The sequence below is a fragment of the Lutra lutra genome, chromosome 18 (assembly GCF_902655055.1).
Source record: "Lutra lutra chromosome 18, mLutLut1.2, whole genome shotgun sequence".
Classification (NCBI taxonomy): Eukaryota; Metazoa; Chordata; class Mammalia; order Carnivora; family Mustelidae; genus Lutra; species Lutra lutra.
The window spans coordinates 25,924,270-25,944,767 of NC_062295.1; the positions used below are offsets into that span (position 1 = coordinate 25,924,270).

General features: G+C 48.6%; 1 protein-coding gene across 2 annotated transcripts in view; it reads left to right on the forward strand.

Moving 5' to 3' along the window:
- Positions 1-20,498, forward strand: part of CALN1 (calneuron 1) — a 500,110-nt gene that overhangs the window by 89,018 nt on the left and 390,594 nt on the right. Inside the window, exon 1 of one of the 2 annotated variants that reach the window (XM_047714579.1) lies at positions 15,116-15,491. The exons of the other annotated variant lie outside the window; for it this stretch is intronic. The gene's annotated coding sequence lies outside the window, so the exon portion shown is untranslated. Of the gene's footprint in view, positions 1-15,115; positions 15,492-20,498 lie in introns of those variants that run through there. 2 annotated transcript variants of the gene reach the window in all.

Here is a 20,498-nt window from a genome sequence, read left to right on the forward strand (position 1 = left end):
TCTGCAACCCTGTGTCATTTTATGGGTGCATTTAGGCCATTCACATTGAGAGTGATTATTGATAGATACGTTTTTATTGACATCATGTTACCTTTGAAGTCTTTCTTTCTGTAGATTGTCTCTATATTTCTGTTCAATTATATTTTTAGGATTTTTTCTCTTTTATAGAACCCCCCTTAATATTTCCTGCAGTGTTGGCTTGGTGGTTGCATAGTCTTTTAAACCTTGCCTGTCTTGGAAACTCTTTATCTCTCTATCCATTTTGAATGTCAGTCTTGCTGGATAAAGTATTCTTGGCTGCATGTTCTTCTCATTTAGTGCCCTGAATATATCTTGCCAGCCCTTTCTGGCTTGCCAGGTCTCTGTGAACAGGTCTGACGTTATTCTGATGGGCTTTCCTCTGTATGTAAGGAGCTTCTTTGTCCTAGCTGCTTTCAAGAGGGTCTGCCTACAATTATAATTCTTCATTCTTACTATTAGGTGTCTCGAGGACTTTCGAGAATCTGTAATCTTGGGGGGAAACCGTTCTGCCTCTAGTACATGAATGCTGGTTCCATTCGTGAGATTGGGAAAATTTTCATGGACAACTTGTCCCACTGTATCTTCTAGACTTCTTTCTTTCTCCTTCCCTTCAGGGATTCCAATAATTCTGATGTTGGAACGTTTCATGGCATCATTTATTTCCCTGGTTCTGTTTTTGTGGCTTCTAAGCTGTTTGTTCCAGGCTTCCTCCTGCTCCTTTCTCTCTATCTGTTTGTCCTCCAGATCACTAATTCTATCTTCTGTCTCAGTTACTCTAGCTTTTTAGAGAATTTAGATTAGATTGGGACTCACGGAGAGCATTGTGAACATCATTCCTGGTGGCTTTCAGTTCTGCCCTAATCAATTCCATTTGGTCATCCATGGCTTTCTTCAACCTAGCCTGGATAATTGTTAGCCTGAATTCCCTTTCTGACATATTGTCTATGTCGATAGCCATTAGCTCTGTTGTAGAAGGCCCATCCTGTATATTTTTCTTCTGTTGGGCATTCCTCTTCCTAGTCATTTTGCTGAGAGACAACTGAACAGATGTAGCTGGATGTATTGACCGTGGTGCAGTCAAGGTGCATCCTGGAACGCTTCTGCCCGCTGGCGTCTTCTGCCCCCATAGAGATCCAGACATGTATAATTCTGATCTCAGGCTGATTTCATGTGTGATCAGAGTTCTTTGGTAGGTAATCCGCTCACTTTAGGGTACAGGTTGAAACAGCGCCTCCTCCTACTTCCCCGCCATCTTGTCTCGAATTAAATTTCTTTAAAAGATATAGGACTATTCAGATTTTCTATCTCTTCCTGTATCTGTTTTGTTAATTTGTGTTTTTCAAGGAATTCTTCTATTTTATTTATTTGTTGACTTTTTTGGAATTAAGTTGTTTATAATATTCCTTTGTTATTTTTAATGTCTTTAGTATCTATGGTAAAGCCCCTTCCATCATGTCTGATGGTAATTTGTGTTTTCTCCGTACTTTTAAATCAGCTCAGAGATTCATTAATTTATTGACATTTTCATTTATTTTTTCTCTAGTGTTTGTCCATTTTCCATTTCATTAATTTCTGCTCTCCTCTTTTGTATTTCCTTCCTTCCGTTTTCTTTGGATTTAATTTTATGTTCTTTTTACAGTTTCTTTTTTTTTTAAGATTTTATTTATTTTATTTGACAGAGAGAGATCACAAGCAGGCAGAGAGGCAGGTAGAGAGAGAGGAGAAAGCAGGCTCCCTGCTGAGCAGAGAGCCCGATGCGGGGCTCGATCCCAGGACCCTGAGATCATGACCTGAGCTGAAGGCAGCGGCTTAACCCACTGAGCCACCCAGGTGCCCCCTTTTTACAGTTTCTTAAAGTGGAACTTTAGAAAGTTGGTTTTTAAACCCTTTCTCTTTTTCTAAGAAGGCATTTTAGGCTAAAATTTCCCCTCTAAGCACTGTTCTAGCTGCATTCCACAAATTTGAACACATTGTGTTTTTGTTAGATTTGCTTCAGAATATTTTAAACTTCCTTTGTGATTTATTCTTTGACTTATGCAATATATAAAACTGTATTTTATTCAGGGACACCTGGGTGGCTCAGTTGACTAAGCGGCTGCCTTCAGCTCAGGTCATGATCCCAGCATCCTGGGATCGAGTCCCACATCAGGATCCTTGCTCAGTGAGGAGGCTGCTTCTCCCTCTGCCTCTGCCTGCCTCTCTGTCTGCCTGTGCTCATTCACTCTCTCTCTCTCTCTCTCTCTGACAAATAAATAAATAAAATCTTTAAAAAACAAACTGTATTTTATTCATAAAATATTTGAGGATATTCCAGGCTTCTTATCATTATTGATTTCCAATGTATTTCCGCTGTAGACAGAGAACATTGTCTGTATGATCTTGATACTTTTAAATTTATTGAGAATTGTTCTGTGGCCCAGCGTATAGTCCATGTTTCATGAATGTTCCATGCATACTTGGGAAGACTGTGCCTGCAGTGGTGCATGCTGTGCTCTGCCAATCTAATCTGGGCACGTTACATGCTAGTGTTTGACTGTTCTTCTGTGTCTTTACGTGTTTCCTGCATTACTGAGGGAGGTGTGTTAAAATCCTACTGTTTGTGGATTTGTGATTTTCTTCCTATGCTGTACATCATGTATTTTAAAGACTTAGTATAATTACATTTGGATTGTTGTATTTTCCTAATGAATTTATCCTTTACCGTTATGAATTAAGCCTGTTTATCTCTGGAAATATTTCTGCTCTGGTTTTCTTTTGATCAATATTCTCATGATACATGTACTTCCATTCTTGAACGTTTAGCCTATCTGTGTATGTATTTGTATATTTAAAGAGTGTTTTTTGGTAAAGAATGTATATTTGGGTCTTATTATATTTTATCCAGCCTGATGGTCTCTGTCTTTTAATTGTGGCTTTAGACTCTTTAGAATAAATCTAATTCACAGGATATTTTGGTTTAAATCTACCATCTTACTGTTTCTTTTCTATTTGTCCTGGTCTTTATTCACTTTTTCTCTTTCATACCTTCTTCAGTATTAATTATTTTTCAAATATGCCATTTTACATCTTATATTTGAGATAATTTGCTCTCCTTGGACTCTGGGATTTTTTTTTAATTTAAAGATTTTATTTATTTATTTGACAGACAGAGATTGCAAGTAAGCAGAGAGACAGGCAGAGAGAAGGGGGAAGCAGGCTCCCCACTGAGTAGAGAGTCCAATGCAGGGCTTGATCCCAGGACCCTGGGATCATGACCCGAGCCAAAGGCAGAGGCTCTAACCCACTGAGCTACCCAGGCACCCCTGTGCTCTAGGATTTATAATATGCACCTTCAACATACAGCAATCAAAAGCCAAACAATATTATACTATTTCATGGATAATGTAAGTAGTTCATAACGGCATACTTTTACTTCTTCCCTCCCATCTTCTGTGCTTTTTTAATTTTGTTTTGTTTTGTTTTTTGGTCGCATATATTTTCTTTTATACATACAAGTTCCATAATACATTGATATTATTATTTTCTTTAATCAAACAACTATCTTTTAAGGAAACTTTTAAAAAGGAGGAAAAAATTGCTTGTATTCACTCCCATATTTATCCATTTCTAGTTCTATTCACTCCTAAGTTTTGATCTGTTATCAAATTACTTCAGCCTGACAGTTGTAAATTCTTTTATTTTGTTTACCTAAAAAACTTTTTTATTTCACCTTCTTAGTTGAAGAACATTTTTGTTGTTGTTGTTTATAGCATATATCTGAGGTACTGTTCTGTTGTCCTCTGGCTTGCATTATTTCTGAAAAGAAGTTAGTTGATTCTTATCTTTGTTCTCTTGATATGTTTTTCTCCTTTGGATACTTTAAGATTTTTCTCTGTCTTACTGGTTTTCAGCAAGTTGACTCTGACGTGTTGCAGTGTGGTCTTCCTTCATCCAGCTTAAGGTACACTGAGCCATTTGGATCTGTGTATTTATAGCTTTGATCAAATTTGGAAAATTTTAGCCATGTTTATTCAAATAATTTTTTTCTACCTTACTAACTCTCCACGCATACACACTCCAGGTATTAAAATCGAACATACATTAGATGGCTCGATACTGTCGTACAAGTCACTGAGCTCTATTTTTCTTTCTGTGCTTTGGTTTCCGTGTTTTCAAATTCATTTTTTAAAAAGATTTTATTTATTTATTTGACAGAGATCACAAGTAGGCAGAGAGGCAGGCAGAGAGAGATGGGGAAGCAGGCTCCCCACTGAGTAGAGGTCCCAATGTGGGACTCGATCCCAGGACCCTGAGATCATGACCTGAGCTGAAGGCAGAGGCTTTAACCCACTGAACCACCCAGGCACCCCTCAAGTTCATTTTTCTTTTCCCCACAGCATCCAATCTTATGTTAAACCCATCAATGACTTTTTAACTTCATAATGACTTTTTAAACATTACATTTCTCAGCTGTAGAATTTCATGAGGTTGTTAAAAAATAGTTTCTATTCTTTTCTTTCTTTTATTGTGTTCATATTTTTCTTTAGGTCCTTGAACACATTTTTAATAGCTGTATGAAAGCTCCTGTCAGCTAATTCCATCATTCCCAGTATTTTTGCTTCTGTGAGTGTTACATTGTAGAATTTCTGGATTTTGGGGTCCCTGGGTGGCTTAGTTTTTAAGCCTCTGCCTTCGGCTCTGGTTGTGATCCCAGCATCCTGGGATGGAGCCCTGCATCTGGCTCCCTGCTCGGCGGGAAGCCTGCTTCTCCCTCTCCCACTTCACCCTGCTTGTGTTCCCTCTCTCGCTGTGTCTCTCTGTCAAATAAATACATAAAATCTTAAAAAAATGAATTTCTGGATTTTGCAGTTGTTCTTTAAATTTTGAAATTTGTTTGCTGGGCAGGTAAGTTACTTGAGAATTAGCTTGGCCCTTTTGATGGTTTTCTAAAGCTTTGTTAGGGCAAAGGAATCGCCTCTGCCTCCTGCCAGTTTAGTCCAGCTCGGAGTCTGTCCTGTAATCCCAGGTCTCTTCCCCACTTGGGCTCATCAGAATTTGCATGCTTTCCGGCTCTTCAACCTCTAGGAATTGTTCAGCTCATGGCTCCCCACCTTTGCCTGACCACACTGCATTCTATCCTACAAATGCAAAGCTTAGTTATTAACCAGGAACTCAGCATAATCCCTATAAAGATTTTCTCAGCTCTTTATGTGCATAGTTTTCTCTCTTCAGTTCTCTGCTTGACGAATTCCAGCTGCCTAAGCCTCCATGAATTCTGATCTCTGCCTACTCAAGTCAATGAGGCCACTGTGCTCTGCTTTGGCTTTTTTTTTTTTTTCTTTTCCTTTACAATAGTACAGAAAAAATGCTTCCAGGCAGAAAGCTGGACAGTTGTAAGGCTCATCTCATTTGCTTCTCTCTCTCTCTCTCAAAGATTAATTTATTTGAGAGAGAGAGAGAGAGAGAGAGAGTGCTCATACATACAGAGGGTGAGGGAAGAAGGAGAAGCAGACTCCCCACTGAGCAGGGAGCCCAATGCGGGACTCGATCCCAGGACCCTGGGATCATGACCTCGCCGAAGGCCGTTGCTAACTGGCTGAGCTGCCCAGGCGTCCCCATTTCTCTTCTCATATGGATTGTATTTGTGCACTCGCTGTTTTTCAGTTATTGGAAGCAGTGAATTCAAAGATTTTGTTCAGTGTTCTAATTAACAGCTGTGGGGCAAGTCCGGTACTAGTTCAGAAGCAAAAATTCCTCAGCTCTCTTTTTAAGGAGCATTTTCATTGCATTCAGAGTTTTAGTTGTAGTTATTATTATTTTTTTTTTTAGCATGCCAAAGATTGTATCAATGGTTGCAAGTTATAATAACTTGTATCATTTCTGGTGTGATGTCATTGGCTGTTCTTCTGAAAGTTGTACATGCATGTATGTGTGTGTCAAGGAGGAAGGACCTGGGTTTTTTCCCCTTTTAAAATTTTTTATAATTGAGGGATACCTGAGTGGCCCAGTTGGTTGGGCAACTGCCTTCGGCTCGGGTCATGATCCTGGAAGCCTGGAATCGAGTCCCACCTCCAGCTCCCTGCTCAGCAGGGAGTCTGCTTCTCCTTCTGACCCTCCCCTTCTCATGCTCTTTCTCTCTCTCTTTCAAATAAATAAATAAATAAATAAATCTTTTTAAAAATGTTTATAATTGAAATATAGTTGACATACAATGTCATTAGTTTCAGGTGTATAACACAGTGACTCAACAATTTTATGTATTATACAATGCTCACCGTAAATGTAGTTTTGATCTGTCACCATACAACATTATTACAATATTATGGACTATATTCCCTTTGCAGTACTGTCGTCCAGTGATTTATTTTTTTTAATTTGAATATAATTGACGCACAATGTTACATCAGTTTCAGGTGTGTAATACAGTGATTCAACAAGTTTATGCATAAGGCTATGCCCGCTACAAGTGTAGCTACCATCTGTCAGCGTGCAACACTACTGCAATATCATTGATTGTATTCCTTATGCTATGTCTTTTGTTCTCATGACTTATTCATTCCAAAACTGAAAACATGTGTCTCCCACACCACTTCAACCATCTTCTCCATCATCCTTCCCTTCTCCCCTCTGGCAACCATCAATTTGTTCTCTGTACCTATAGGTCTGATTCTGCTTTTTGTTTATTTATTCTTTTTTTTTTTTATATTTATCTATTTGTTTTAGAGAGAGTGTGGGGGTTGGGGTGGAGGGAGAGGAACAGGGAGAAGGAGAGAAGCAGAAGGAGACTCCCCACTGAGCATGGAGCATGATGTGGGGCTTGATCTCATAATCCTGAGATCATGACCTGAGCTGAAATCAAGAGTCAGATGCTGCACTGAGCACACCACTCAGGTGCCCTGATTTTTTTTTTTTGGGGGGGGGGGTTCTACATATGAGTGAAATCATAGAGTATTTGTCTTTCTCAGTCCAACTTATTTCATTTGGATACAGCCACTGTGAAAAACAGTATAGAGGTTTCTCAGAAAATTAAAAATAGAAATACCATATGATCCAATAATTCCACTATTGGGTATTTATCCAAACAAAATGAAAACACTAATTCCAAAAGATATGTGCACCCCTATGTTTATTGTAGCATTATTTATAATAGCCAAGATATGGAAGCAACCCAAGCGTCCATCATTAGATGAATGTGTAAGGAAGATGTGACACATGTACATGCATTTATATATACGTATACTCTCAATGGAATATTTGGAATATTATGCACCCATAAAAAGGATGAGATGCTGCCATTTGTGACAACGTGGATGGACCCAGAGGGTATTTTGCTAAGTGAAGCAAGTCAGACCGAAAGAGACTGGTTTCTTTCTTTCTTTCTTTCTTTTTTTAATTTTATTTATTTATTTGACAGACAGAGATCACAAGTAGGCAGAGAGGCAGGCAGAGAGAGAGAGAGAGAGAGAGAGGAGGAAGCAGGCTCCCCACAGAGCAGAGAGCCTGATGCAGGGCTCGATCCTAGGACCCTGGGATCATGACCTGAGCTGAAGGCAGAGGCTTAACCCACTGAACCACCCAGGCGCCCCGACTGGTTTCTTTTAATATCTTCTCTTTGGTTTTTGGAAGTCTAATTATGATTGTCTACGTGTGGCTTTCTTTCAACATATCCTGCTTGGAGTTTCAAGATTTCCTAGATCGTAATATTTTTCTTAGTTAACATCTTTATCAGTTTTGGAAAATTATCAGCCAGTACTGCATTTATCCCATTCGTTCTCTCCTTTCCTTTTCTAACTTCAATGATATGTTTGCCTCTTTACCACGTTCTATGTGTCTCTTAAACTTTTTTCTCTACTTTTCATTCTTTCTTTTCTTCTGTATGATATTTTCTGTTGACCTATGTAATAGTTCATTAATCTCTTTGGTTTTGTTGAATCTGCTTTAACACCTCTATTCGGTTATTGTACTTTTGTTTGGTTCCAGGATTATTATTTGATTATGTTTTTAAAATACATTCTAGTTCTTCCCTGGTGAATTTCTTTGTCTTGTCATTTATTTTCTTGAAAATTAATCTCAGTCGTTTTCGTGTTTGTTGCGTACATCTCCAGTATCTGGATCGCCCGTGTTTTCCTTGTCCGCTTTTTCACTGCCTTTTTCTTACTTGACCCTGTCACCTGCCATGCTTGGCCATTTTTTATTAAATGTCAGATATTATATATGAAACATTACAGTGTCTTTATATGTTGTTCTGTTCTCCCAGACAGATTCAGATTTTCACTTGGCAGGCGGTTAGAACACAGGCAGATCACCTTTCGCGGACCAGTAACTGAGATAACTTGAAGAGGGACTGGATTCTCTGAAGGCTTTGGTTTGCCCTTGTCATCACGCGTGTCGTCGTTTAAGAGCTGCCCCTGAAACCCCGATGTTTATCCGGGCCCTCCCTCCTCCGTAGGTTGGAAATGCCAATTTTTGTTTTGTGAGATTCCTGCATATCCTCCTTCGAGGTGAAGCCACTTAGCCGGGTCCGGTTCCTTCTCTTGAACTTTCACCTGTGCCGCTGCAAAGGCAGCGTGTTTCTTTAGGGGGAAAGTGCAGCTGAAGGATGCTTTTGCTTTTCTGAAGTTCCCTTTCCGGCTCTTTTGGGTCCCTCAGGTCCTAGCTGTCTCGGTAGTGCTGAAACCTGATTATTTTCTCTCTATGCCTGTGATACTCTCAAAAATCTCAAAAAAACCTTAAGATATTACTTTCTTTTTGGGCTTTTGGGCCAATGCTACTTGGAAACCAGTTGATGTTTCAAAAGGAAAGGCAGTAGAGCCTCTCGGGTTCACAACGATGACTCTGCCTTCCTTCTGGGTTCTTGATTCCTCTCTTGCGTTCTTGGCTTTGATTCCATTTTTTTTTTTAATTTCTTTTTTTCAAAGTTTAATTTACTTATTTGAGAGAGAGAGAGCACGTGTGTGCGCACCTGAGCGGGGGGGGGGGGGGGGGGGGGGGGCGGCGGGCAGAGAGAGAGGGAGAAGCAGACTCCCAGCTGAGCAGGGAGCCCAGTGCAGGGAGCCGGACGTGGGACTCCATTCCAGGACCCTAGGATGAGGACCTGAGCCAAAGGTAGATGTTTAACCCACTGAGCCATCCAGGTGCCCTTAAATTTCTTGATACAAGTCTTTGAGTATTTTTTTTTCTCACCTGTTTCATTAGGAAAATATTTTTTGTCTTACTTTCAGACATGGTAACCTAAATGAGTGAATATTTTACTTCCTAAATTTGTTGGTTCATTTTTCTTCTGTGATCTAGTGTTGCTCCTGAAGCTACTCTCGGTTTGTTTTTTTTCTTTGCTGATAACTTGTTTTTTCTTTGTTGATAATTTGAATTGGTCTTTATCCTAGATAAGAATTATCAGCCTATGTGTCAATATAATCTCTTTTCAATAATAATCCTGTAACAGAGTAAACCTAGTGTCTTTTTTAAGGGCAGAGTATTGTTCTCTTTGTAGGTATACACTACATGTTCATTACTTTGAAATAAAATAAATGCAGGACACGTTTTTCTCATTTAAAAATATTAAGCCAATATTAAAAATGTTTGTTGTAGAGCATTCATACAATACGTACTTAAAAAGTAGAAGTCCCTCCAGTACTGATTCCTTAAATTGAGGCAACAGATGGCATTACAGGTGTATTCTGTGCAAATATATTGCGTCTATGTGGATACAACACACGAAATGGTCTTTTTCAAAAACTGTACCTATATCTTACTTTGCAACTTGCTTTTCCCACTTTGCAATGTAATCTGGACTCTTTTCAAGACAGCAAATTATTCTGGTTATCTGTTGCCAACAACAAATCACCCAAAAACTAAGTGGTTTAAAAACCAATTTGTTACCAGCTCTTCTCGTCTGTGGGTCAGGGATTGGGAGGACAGTGGGGACGGCTCCTTCCTCCCTCAATCTCTTGGGCCTCAGCTGCGAAGACTGTCCTAGCAGGGGCTAGAAGAGCTGCAGATGGTCCAGATCTCCCTCGCTCCCTCCCTCCCATCTTCCCTTCCTCTGCCTGTCTTGCCCTCTCCGTCCTTTCACAGAGCATCTCCGCACAGCGAGCTTGTGCAGCCTCACAACACGGTACCTGGATTTCTTACAGAGTGGCTCTGGGCTCCAAGAGAGTGTTCCAAGGGACAGGAAATGGAAGCTTCCAGTTTCTTAAGTCCCAGGCCTAGAAACCGGCACAAAATAACTTCCCTATTCTATTGAAGAGGCAGCAGCTCCTGTTCAGATTCAAGGGTAGGGAGACTCGGATCGCAGATCTTGAAGAGGAACGTCAAAGCTTTTGTGGCCTCACTGAATGCATCCAGAGTATAAAATTATTTGCATTCTTCGCCTTTTTTTTTTTTTTAAGATTTTATTTGAGAGGGAGAGAGAGCACGAGTCATGGGGAGCGGCAGAGGGAGGAGAAGCAGCCTCCCCGCTGAGCAGGGAGCCTGATGCGGGGCTCGATCCCAGGACCTTGAGATCAGGACCTGAGCCGAAGGCAGAGGCTTAACCGACTGAGCCCCCCACGAGCCCTGTTTACATTCTTCCAACATGGAAACACCCAGAAGCCTCTGAAAGCTTCAGAAAGTTTCACCTCCTCGTGGCCTCAGGTTCAGGCTTAAGGTACCGGGTTTGTTTATCTAGAATAGTTTCAGGTGTGGGTGAGGCTCCCTGGAGATCTGTGACCTCCTCCCCGCTCTCGCTTGAAAACCCAACAGACAAGTGAGGCAGAGACAAACACGGAACCAGACATCACACCCAGCGAGGGAGGACAGGGGAACTATTTCCATAGCAGTCACCGACCCACCGCAATACTGAAATCCAGGGGGGGAAATGACATCGATTCCTTAATTAGGGCCGGGTCCTACTTCTTGGGAGTGGTTCTTGGCTCTCTCGTTCCCTTTTTGGACTCTTGGCTCCACTGTCCGAGTCGTAATGCGTCTTCCGTAAGAAAGAGCAGCCTGTTTCCACGTCTGCTGCTACCTCGAGAGGACTGGGGACCCAGTGATCTCCTGTGTCTCTGTCCCTTTTGATCCCAAGCTAGAATATTTTCTTTAAATAAATCATTGAGTATTCCCTTGATTCAAATTACAACTCATCCAGTAGACAAAAGCCAAACCTACAACCTACATATTTAGGAATAGGCCCTTCTCTATCTTCAGCCGCTGGTGGGGCTGCTGAGTGACCGAGTCTCCGAGGTCCTTACAAGCTCTTCCAGCCCCAAGTCAGGCTCTCCGCCCACCGGGGAGTCTGCGTCTCCCTCTCCTTCTGTGTGTACGCGCTCTCTCTCAGATAAAGTAAAAATACAAATTAAAAAAAGCTCTTCCAGACATGCTCCTAAAACCGTGTGAGGTCTCAACAAAGGCTCTTCTAGCCCCATCCTTCCCAGAGACCCCATTTTATTGCCCTGGATTTGTCAGCTTTTGCCTGGGTCTACTAGAATGAACCAGCATGTCCTGGTTCTATTTCCTCTAAATTCTACTTAAAAAAAGAGAATAGTTTCTTCTTTAAGTCATCTCTGCTTGCCTTTTTATCGGTCGGCCCTTTCTATGTTCTACTTGGAAATCCCCCTTGTCGGACCCACTGAGTCCTTAGGCACCTTCCCCTTTGTCCCCTGGTGATAGGAACGGTTTTGGCGGTCCTACAAGTGCGGGACTCAGGGGCTCTCCTGCACAGCCTGCGGAAGCAATTTCCTCAGGGTGTGTCAAGTCCTCTCCAAGAGTCTTCTTGAGGCCTATGTGGCTTTAGCCCCCTGAGAAGTCTGCTCCCAGGAACCAAAGTTTATTCGATTCTGTTTGCTGCCTAAAAACCACTCTAAGACCTCAAGCCACAAGGTAGAAAATGTGTGTTGTAAAGAAGCCACTGTATTCTAAATCCTGTATTTCGATGAAAGACATGAAAAGCTTTACCCTCCAGCCTGTACGCACCCAAATGATTTGTCTTTTTCTGCCTGTTTCTGTTCAGAATACAGCAGACCCCTTCCTTACTCTCTACCCCTGGGTGTCTTGAGCACTGAAAGTAAATGTGTTTATTGAAAGTTAAAGCAAAAGAAGGAAGGAGAGGGGAAGGATAAGGTCGAGGCAGGAATAACTCTGGCTGTGTCAGAAAAAGATGCTATTGTCCAGGTGTCTGATTTGTCCCAAAACGAGGGGCAGGTGGTCGGACAAAGTTAATGTCTCTCCCTAGCTGGCTCCTAGAGGGCTGTGTTATTCTGGGTTGGAGAGAATACTTAGGCTAACTCCAGTTACAAATGCTGGAGAAAGGGAAGTCCCTCCCACCCATTTTCTCCTACGCTGCTTTTAGCCTCCATTCCGATAATTGCTACAAAAATTTCTTTGGCATTTTAATTGGAAGGGACAGACACATTTTTGACCCTTAATAAATATATATTGAACACATTTTGACCCTTAATAAATATATATAAAATTTGGAGCAAGGGCACCAGGGCCTTTGAACCTGCAAATCTCTTAATGTGGAAGCCTTAAATAGTCATCCTTGGTGAGAACCAGGAAATTGCATTCTGCACGCTTGCCAAAGTCTGCCCCCCAGCTTCCTTAGTTTTTGAGGTCCTCTGAGATTAGTCTCTCCAGAAGAAAGATCCTTGATCTTTTCCCCAAGGTGATGTCTTTGCTGTGTGTTAACTACTCCCTGATAACAACAGCTAACATTTGCTGAGCTCCCCCTCTCATTCTAGCACTGATTTGTGTAACTCCCCCCTAAGGGACTGCTTTTGCACAAGATCACCTTTAATCTTTACAACCACCTTTTCGCATAGATTCTGTAATCATCCCCCTTTGGCTGAGGAGGACAGCGACATTTAGAGACTGCACAACTGCCCAAGGCCACACGGGCAGTATGGAAGGGCGGAGAACTTGCGCCAAGTGTACCCTATTCTGGTTAAACAGGGACCCCCTGCATTCTACCAGGAAACGCCATCACGTGCGTGTTGTTAAAATTCAACCAAGCAAATCTGAAGATCGAACTGCCTTTATTGATTCATGAATCAGGCAGCACCCCGTCTAGCAAGTAGAGACACACTCGGGAATCGGACATGATGGAAGGGTTTTCTATAGCTGGGAGCGGGGGCAAGACAGTTATTAACAGAAGGACTGTACCAGGTCAGGCCCGCTTTCCAGGGTGTGGGGGGGATTTTAGCATGCAGGTGATTTCCTCTTTCTTCGGGGGCCTGGAGAGGCTTCAGGTGGTGATCCGCAATCGCACAGATTGAGAAATCCCTGGTCAACCTGTTAAGGTCACATTCCCTGCATTTCAACCTGCAGGGGGGGTTTGAAACTGCGCTTAGATTGGGGACAAAGACCTGGGTTTGGTAACCCATTATGCGCCTGCAGTCCCCCCCCTTTTTTTTTCAAAAACAATATATAGACTTGCCAAGGGACTTTGGTGACGCGTTGCCATGCAGAAAGTGACACAATTATTTACAGATGCAACAGATTGTTAGAAGAGGCAGTTTGTATCCAAACTGAGAGATCACAGGAAAAGACCATATGAGACCCCACCGGCTTGTTCACGTGCCCACAGCCCCTTACGGAAACCTCTGTTGATGACCTTCAGGGCACATCTGATCTCAGGACAGAAGACAGCCACTGGCTCCAGAAGATAACCGGGAAGCGGGACTGGTTCAAGGGAAGGTGGTTGTAACACAGGTTAAAATGCTAAACGGCACAGGATTGGTGCCCACGGGGAATGTTATGGGGGCTCAGAGGAACCAGGGCCAGGCTGCGAGGGCCCCTGATGAACTTGTGTGTCTGGCTGGCAGGATCTGGCCCACATTCTCTTGGCAGCCACATGGGCCAGCAGAGAGATGTCTGCTGAGCTGTTTGGACCCAAGGCTTAGGGCAGTATCGCCTGCTTTGCTCCTGATTGGTGTGAGAATTTTTATATAGACCTTTTCTCTGATTCTGGGGATTGGAGGCGTCTGAACTGGGGAGCAGTCTGTGCCACCTAGAGGGGGCAAGAAACTTGGGGTCCTGGACAGGAGGGTGCTGTAAGGAAAGGCTGCAGCAAGGTGGGTGGTTCCTCCTCCCCTGGCACACCCCTGGGAAGAGCGGGAAGGCCCTGGAAGGCCTCTGACTCTGCCGGACAGTCTGAGACCCATCTTGGTGTTTTGATTTTCGCTCTTACTTGACAGCACAAACCTTCCCTGCAACGTGGTTTCCATCAGCTGCTGGGCTCAGGCGAGGGAGACTGCTGGGGACTGGGAAGTCGACTGGAGACCAGGCTGAAAAGGTTGCCCTTGAGGCATGGGGCAGACGGAAAAGGGGTCCGAGCACGGACCAGGCGGAGGTCAGCCCCGGGCGGCGGCCAGAGTCGGAGATTTCCAGCTCACACCTGCGTCCCAGCGCCCTGTCCCCCTCACCAAATCCGTCCTATGACCTTGGAAAGAGAAGCGGGGGCCGACCCAGGGGCTCCCGGACCCCAGGGGAGCGGGGTCAGAGCGCGGCGCGCGGCGGCCCCAGACGCGCCTCCCTCGAGAGCGGCCGGGGTGGCCACGCCGAGTCCCCCTCCGGCGCCGGGTGCCGCTGCAGGTGCGGTCGCGGCGCAGGGGTGTGGGCGCCGGGGACGAAGCGGTTAAGGCGGGGGGCGCCCGGGCGAGCTGTCCAATGCGGAGAAAGGCGGTTTGCCGGAGTTAACGTGGGCAGCTGCTCGCGGAGGGACAGGAGGAGGACCGTCTGCCGAGCGCCGGCTCGCCCCCCGCGCGTGTGTGTGTGCGGTGCGCGCGAGTGTGCGCGAGTGTGAGCGCGCGCGCCGAGGCGTTCCTCAGGTTGCGCTGCCTGGAAACCGAGGGAGCCATTGGCGCGGCGCAGGCGCGGGGGCGGAGGCGCCGGGTCCCTCGGAGCAGCCGGGGCGCGGGCGTCCGAGGCGAGCCCCGAACCCCGGCTCCCGGCGCGGGCGAGGGCGGAGCGGGCGCGGCGCTGCGGGCGGCCTCTAGGCCCCGGGGCGCCCGCCGGGGAGGAGCCGGGGAGGAGGCCGGAGCCGCATGGAGTTTCTGGGGCGCGCAACTCCGGCGGGGCCTCGGCCACTGGGCTCCGGGGCGCAGCGAGGCGGCCGCGCACATGGGCTGAGCCCGCGCGCCGGGGCTCCGCACGGCCCGCGGCAGCGGGAGGGGTAGAGCCGCGCGCCGTGCCGGGGTGCGGGGCACGCGTCCCCAGACGGGAGCGGAGGACAAGGACGGGGAGGAGCGTGCCCGGATCGCGCTCCGAGCCGACGAGGGGCTCGCGCCGGCCCGGCGCGCGCTTGGGGAGCGGCCCGGGGCGCCGTGGGAGCCGGCGGCAGCGAGGATGCCGGCGCGGGGACGCGGCCGCCGGCTGGGGGTGTGAGCGCCGGGGGAGCAGCCGCGCCGCCCCCTCCCTGCGGGCCTCGGAGGAAGCCCCCCGCGCCGCGCCGAGGCGCCTCGGAACCCGGGCTTCGGGGCGGCGGGCCCGCGCGGCCGGCCCCGGCCCAGCCAGAGGTGAGTGCCGCCGCCCTCGTCCTCGCCCCCCGCGCCCCCCGCCTCTCCCCCGGGTCCTCGCGCCCCCCCCCGCCCCGAAATCCTGCCCCGAGCCCCTGCCCGAGCCCCGAGCCCCTGCCCGGAGCGCGCGGCCGGCCGCCGCGGACAACGCCTCCCGTACCTGTTGGCGCGGGCAGAGGGTACCGGGGCGGGCCGGGGGCCGCCCGAGCCACCTGGCCCTCCCCTGGGGCGGCCGCCGGAGGACCGCGCTCCCCGGGGGCGTGGGACCGGGCAGGGCCGCGGCTGTCCTGCTCGGGGGTCCCGGACTGCGCGGGCTGCGGGCTGGGCGCGGGTGGCGGAGTCCGCGGCGCGGGGGGCTGCCAGGCTGCGCGCCCCCGGCCGCCGGGGAGGGAGGGAGGAGCGGGCGCCGCACCGCAGCCCAGGTGGGAGGGCAGGGCGGCTGGCAGGTCCCCGGGAAGCCGGAGTCATGGCGATCCCGAGAGGCGGGACGCAGGATCCCCGCCACCTCCGGGCCCCGCGCGGGCTGCTCGCCCTCCTAGGCGCACGGCCGGGAAGGTCCGCGGGCCGCGGGGAGCGCGGGGATCGCCGGGGAGGCCTCGGGAGCCCGGCCTGGCCCCTGCTTGGCTGCCCCCGGGCCCTGGCGGCGCGCTGGCTCCGGCTGTCCCGGGCAGCCCGGGTGGACGCGGGGCCCCAGCGTCTCCGGACTGGCGCGACGGGGAGTGAACTTCCTCAGACTTGGCCTGAGGGCGCCCGGGCGGCAGCAGGTAGTTCTGGGGCGGGCCCTGGGGCGGGGGCGAGCGGGGGACGCCTCACCCCGGTGGGATGGTGGCGCGGGGCGGGGACCCGGGGCTGCGTCTTGCCTCCTGGGCGCCGGCCACGTGCGCCCTCTGCCCCCACCGCGGCAGCATTTCCCGCTGCTCTTTTTGCTTCGAGGAGGCGTGTGTGGAGAAGGCGCCTTCCCTGCCAGTGGTTCGGAGCCCTTAGCCCGGGCGGCAGTGCGCCGGCGGCTCTGTGGGTGCGGAGACAGACCGGGCGCCACCCCCAGGCCCCGAGCCTGTTTTCCCGCAGACGAGGAGACTTTCCCGGGCTCGGGGACCAGCACCGGGTGCTGTGTGTGGCCGTGTGGGGTCGTGCCCGCTGAAGTGGTGATGGCATTCTCCAGAGAATGGAGTGGAGGTGACCTTCTCCAGGAAGAATGGGTAGATTTCTGCCCCTTGCATGTCCAGACACACAGCATTTGTGCAAACGGGAAAACTCCTGACTCCTAAGATTGCCTTGTCCTGCAGCTTTAACTGCTGGCCTCCGGTCAAAAAGATAAACTCCTTTTTCAATTTAGGCATCCAAGCTTTGGAAAGGGTTTTAAAGCCATTTGGTGTGAAATTGTCTTGAGGCTAGAGCAACACTTTTTTTTTTTTTAATGGAAGCGGAACTCCAGCTCCTCTCCTCCGCTGGCTGGTGGGTTTTATTTCATCTTTGCCGGGTGGAAGGGTGTGTTGGTGGAGTCCTGGCTGTATCCGCTGCTTGTTTATCTGAGGCTCTGACCTAAGTCTAAGGTGGCAGTTCAGACCTTGGCTGTGACAACTGGGTTAGGATTTGTTCCTGGAGCTGCAGAACTTTGCTGGCCTCTTGGGCTGTTGGTGGCGGCTGCTGCAAGTACCCCTCGGATGCCCTGGGCTGTGCTCCCCCGAGGCCTGCCTGGTGGGGAGCCCGCCAGCGTGGCCCCCCTTTCTGAGTTCACTGCAGACCTGTGGGTTTTCGTGGCACTGACTGCTTGGGGAGCAGCTCTGTTTGCCGAGCAGCGGGTCTGCAGCAGTGGTGCTGGTTGCTGGATGTACCCGAGCGGAGTAATGAAAACAAAACAGGCGGGTAACACAATCCCTAGGATCTTTTATTGGAGGAGCGCTAAATCTTCTTAGAATCGTTCATCAAGATCACCTTTCTCTGAACTCTGAACGCTCCTATTGCCAGTAATCAGGCCTTTAGTGAGGGCGCCGAATAAGGGCTTTTTAGAAAGAAAGTAATTTAATTCAGCTGGTTCTGTGGAGAAAATGATAGGCAAGACTTGACAGAGACACACAACTCCTTCTTCTCCATAAGAGGTGCAGGGGAGGGGAGGGCAGGGCAGGGGATAGGACGGGGAGGGCAGGGGAGGGAAGGGGGGAGGGTGCAGTTATGTGTGGCAGCTGCTCGGTTGAGTGGAACATTTATCTGCACAGCGGGAGGCCCCTGATCAGGGCTTAAATACTATCGGGCAGGGCTGGGCAGGGCTGGGCTCCGGTCTAGAAATGTATTTTCCATAGCAGGCGGCCTGGCGGGGACAGTGTGCGGGGACGGTGTGCTCCCCAGCAGCCGGGGAGAGGTATGTGTGAGCTGGCCCCTGAGCCTGCGTGGGGGGCTGCAGTTCCCCCTTTGCCAGCTCCCACTCGGGCAGCCCCTGCGACGCTCACTGGGTGGCAGAAGGGGGGTGCCGGTTCTCCCATCGCGAGGACTTCTCTGGCTCTGGTGGGACTTGGGACACGGAAGAGGGTCTTTGGAGAGACCCTCTTCACCCAGCTTTCTGGGAGCCAGCCTGGTACCGGACGCTTTTCCACATTCGAGCTCATGTTATCCTTGGTCTTCATATTTGGAAACCAATGCCGAGGGACGTAAGTGACTTTCCCGCGGCTGTCGCCACTTGTGGGGGAAAGGGCTGGGGTTCCTGATTCTAAGCCCAGGGATCTTTCCACACGACTGTGTAGGAGCTGAAGAGGGTGTTTCGGTGACCTCTGGCCTTCCAGACCTTGTTTCGCATCAGCCCCAGAGTGGGCGCCCTATGTTTGATGAGTGAATCGGGGTTGGCCCCTGGACTCTCAGTCCCGGCGGGTGAGGAAGCTCAGGCACGGGGTCCGGGAAGGGGGAGGCCCTCTCTCCCTGTGTGCCCACGCTGGAGCGGCGGGAAGTTCTGGGCGAGGCTGATTTGATTATTGGCAGCGACGGCTTTGCTTGTACATTCCCTATCTGTGCTCACACTGGTGTGGGGTAGGAGGCTTCCTTGCCCTTTCCTCGAGGCTTAAACTGATACCCTCGATGTCTGCAATGTCTTCTGCTGATGGGGAACCATCAGGAGGTGTCCTCGGCAATAGCCTTGTTGCTTTTTCAAACAACGTGCATCCCCTCCAGCTGTGAAACCATCGCTCAAGATGGGCAGGGCATGGACTGGCTGATCTCTGGGGGGTCCATTTGAGGGTCGTTCTGAACACGGGTAGAAAGGCGGAAACTGAAAACACATTGTTGCATCCAACCTGGGGTTTTTGGACTGAATTACGATTTTAATCACTTAACATCTTGTTAGATTATTATTATTATTATTATTATTATTTTTGGTGTTGTTAAAATGCATTCCGTGCCTCTTATGTGGTTACGGATATAGAGATGCATATGACACAGTGTCTGTCATCCAAACATTCATAGTTGAGTGGGGAAGGCAGAGTGGGTTAGGGCTGCACGCTTGTGAGCAGGGCCGGGAGGCACCCAGCCCAGCATGCAAGTGCTGTCTGAGCTGAGCTTAAAGGTTGAGCACGAAATAGTCAGCCTTGAATGGGGCTCCCAGTGCAGAGGAAGTAGGGTGAGCAGGGGTTGGGAGCTGAGACAGCAGCCTGGGGGTTGCAGTTCCTGGAGCTTAAAGGTAGAAGCAGGGAGCGACAAGAGAAGAGGTTGGAAGGATGGATGGAGACCGTTGGTCTGGACCAGGGGCTCAGCTTTTCTCCACCGGGGACGTGCAGTGTGGTCAGATTCGAGTGTTAGGCAGATGTAGTTGGGGAGCCTCGCGGAGAATGGATCTGCCAGGGAGGAGACCAGAGGCGTAGACCCCAGTGAGGCAACAGAAACAACTGTGACTAAAACCTGAAGCAAACGAAGAGCTTGTACTGGCTGTGGTGATGGGACTCACTGGGCTGAAGAGCCAGAGACGGGACGGGTGGGCATTTGGTGGCTGCGGGGATCTCGGTCGCCAGAGTTATCTTCCGGTTCCTCTTAGGCGATACTATGGAAGTAACTAATCTCTAGATTTACTCACCATATTTATCCTCATTGTCTACGTCATCCCAGTATTCTGCTGACTTCCAGGTGCTTAGAGGAAGTGTCCAATGAGCAGAGCTTTGGGTAGGTAATTGGGATGGGGCAAGGGAGTTTTCTGAAAGGAAGTTGGAATGAGCTGTGGCATAGATCCTGGACATCTCTCTAGGAGGGAGAGTCGGCAGGACTTACTGATGAATTGATGTAGGGGTAGGAGCGGGAAGGGTAGAGTGTGGCCACTGGGTTTCTGGTGTAGGTGATGGTCTGGATAAGCAAGACAAAGGTCGCGCCACGACAAAATAACTCCCTTGTTTCCCGACCGGCAGTGCTGTGGGTAGCTGTCCACGACCAGGCTGCAGGAGAAGGTGGTGACCTATTTTAAAAAGTCTCATTAAGGGGCAGTTCTGCTGCGAATAAGGCCTGTTTAAGTAGGTTACTTTATCTCCTGCCCCACAAATCTGGAGACTTGGAAAAACATTTTCATTCATTCAACCAAGACTTGTGGAGCGTCTCTGGTTCAGGGAGTGAGGAACATGGTACTCTCATATTCTACCGGTGCAGCTCACAGTGAAAGGCAGACGTAGGCTGTAGAAGTTGATGATATAGTCGAGACAGATGGAGGGGCCGGTTCGTACTGGGTGGCCAACAGAGTCCTCACTGAAGAGCCGTATTTAAGCTGGGTCAGTTGGGAATGATCTGGAGAAGAACTTCTGGCGGTGGGAGTGCCAGTGCAAAGGTCCTGAGGTAAGAGCAAGTCAGGTGTGTTAGAAGAACAGGAAGGAGGCTAGTGTGGCAGGAGATGAGTTCCGAGAAGCAGGGGCTAGTTCGTGGGGGGCCTGGGAAGTTATTCTGTGAAGTGTGGTTTTATACTGAGTTAGATGGGAGCCGACGGAGGGTTTTAAATGGGAGAGTCGCATAATTTAATTTATGTTTTCAAAAGATCACCCTGGCAGC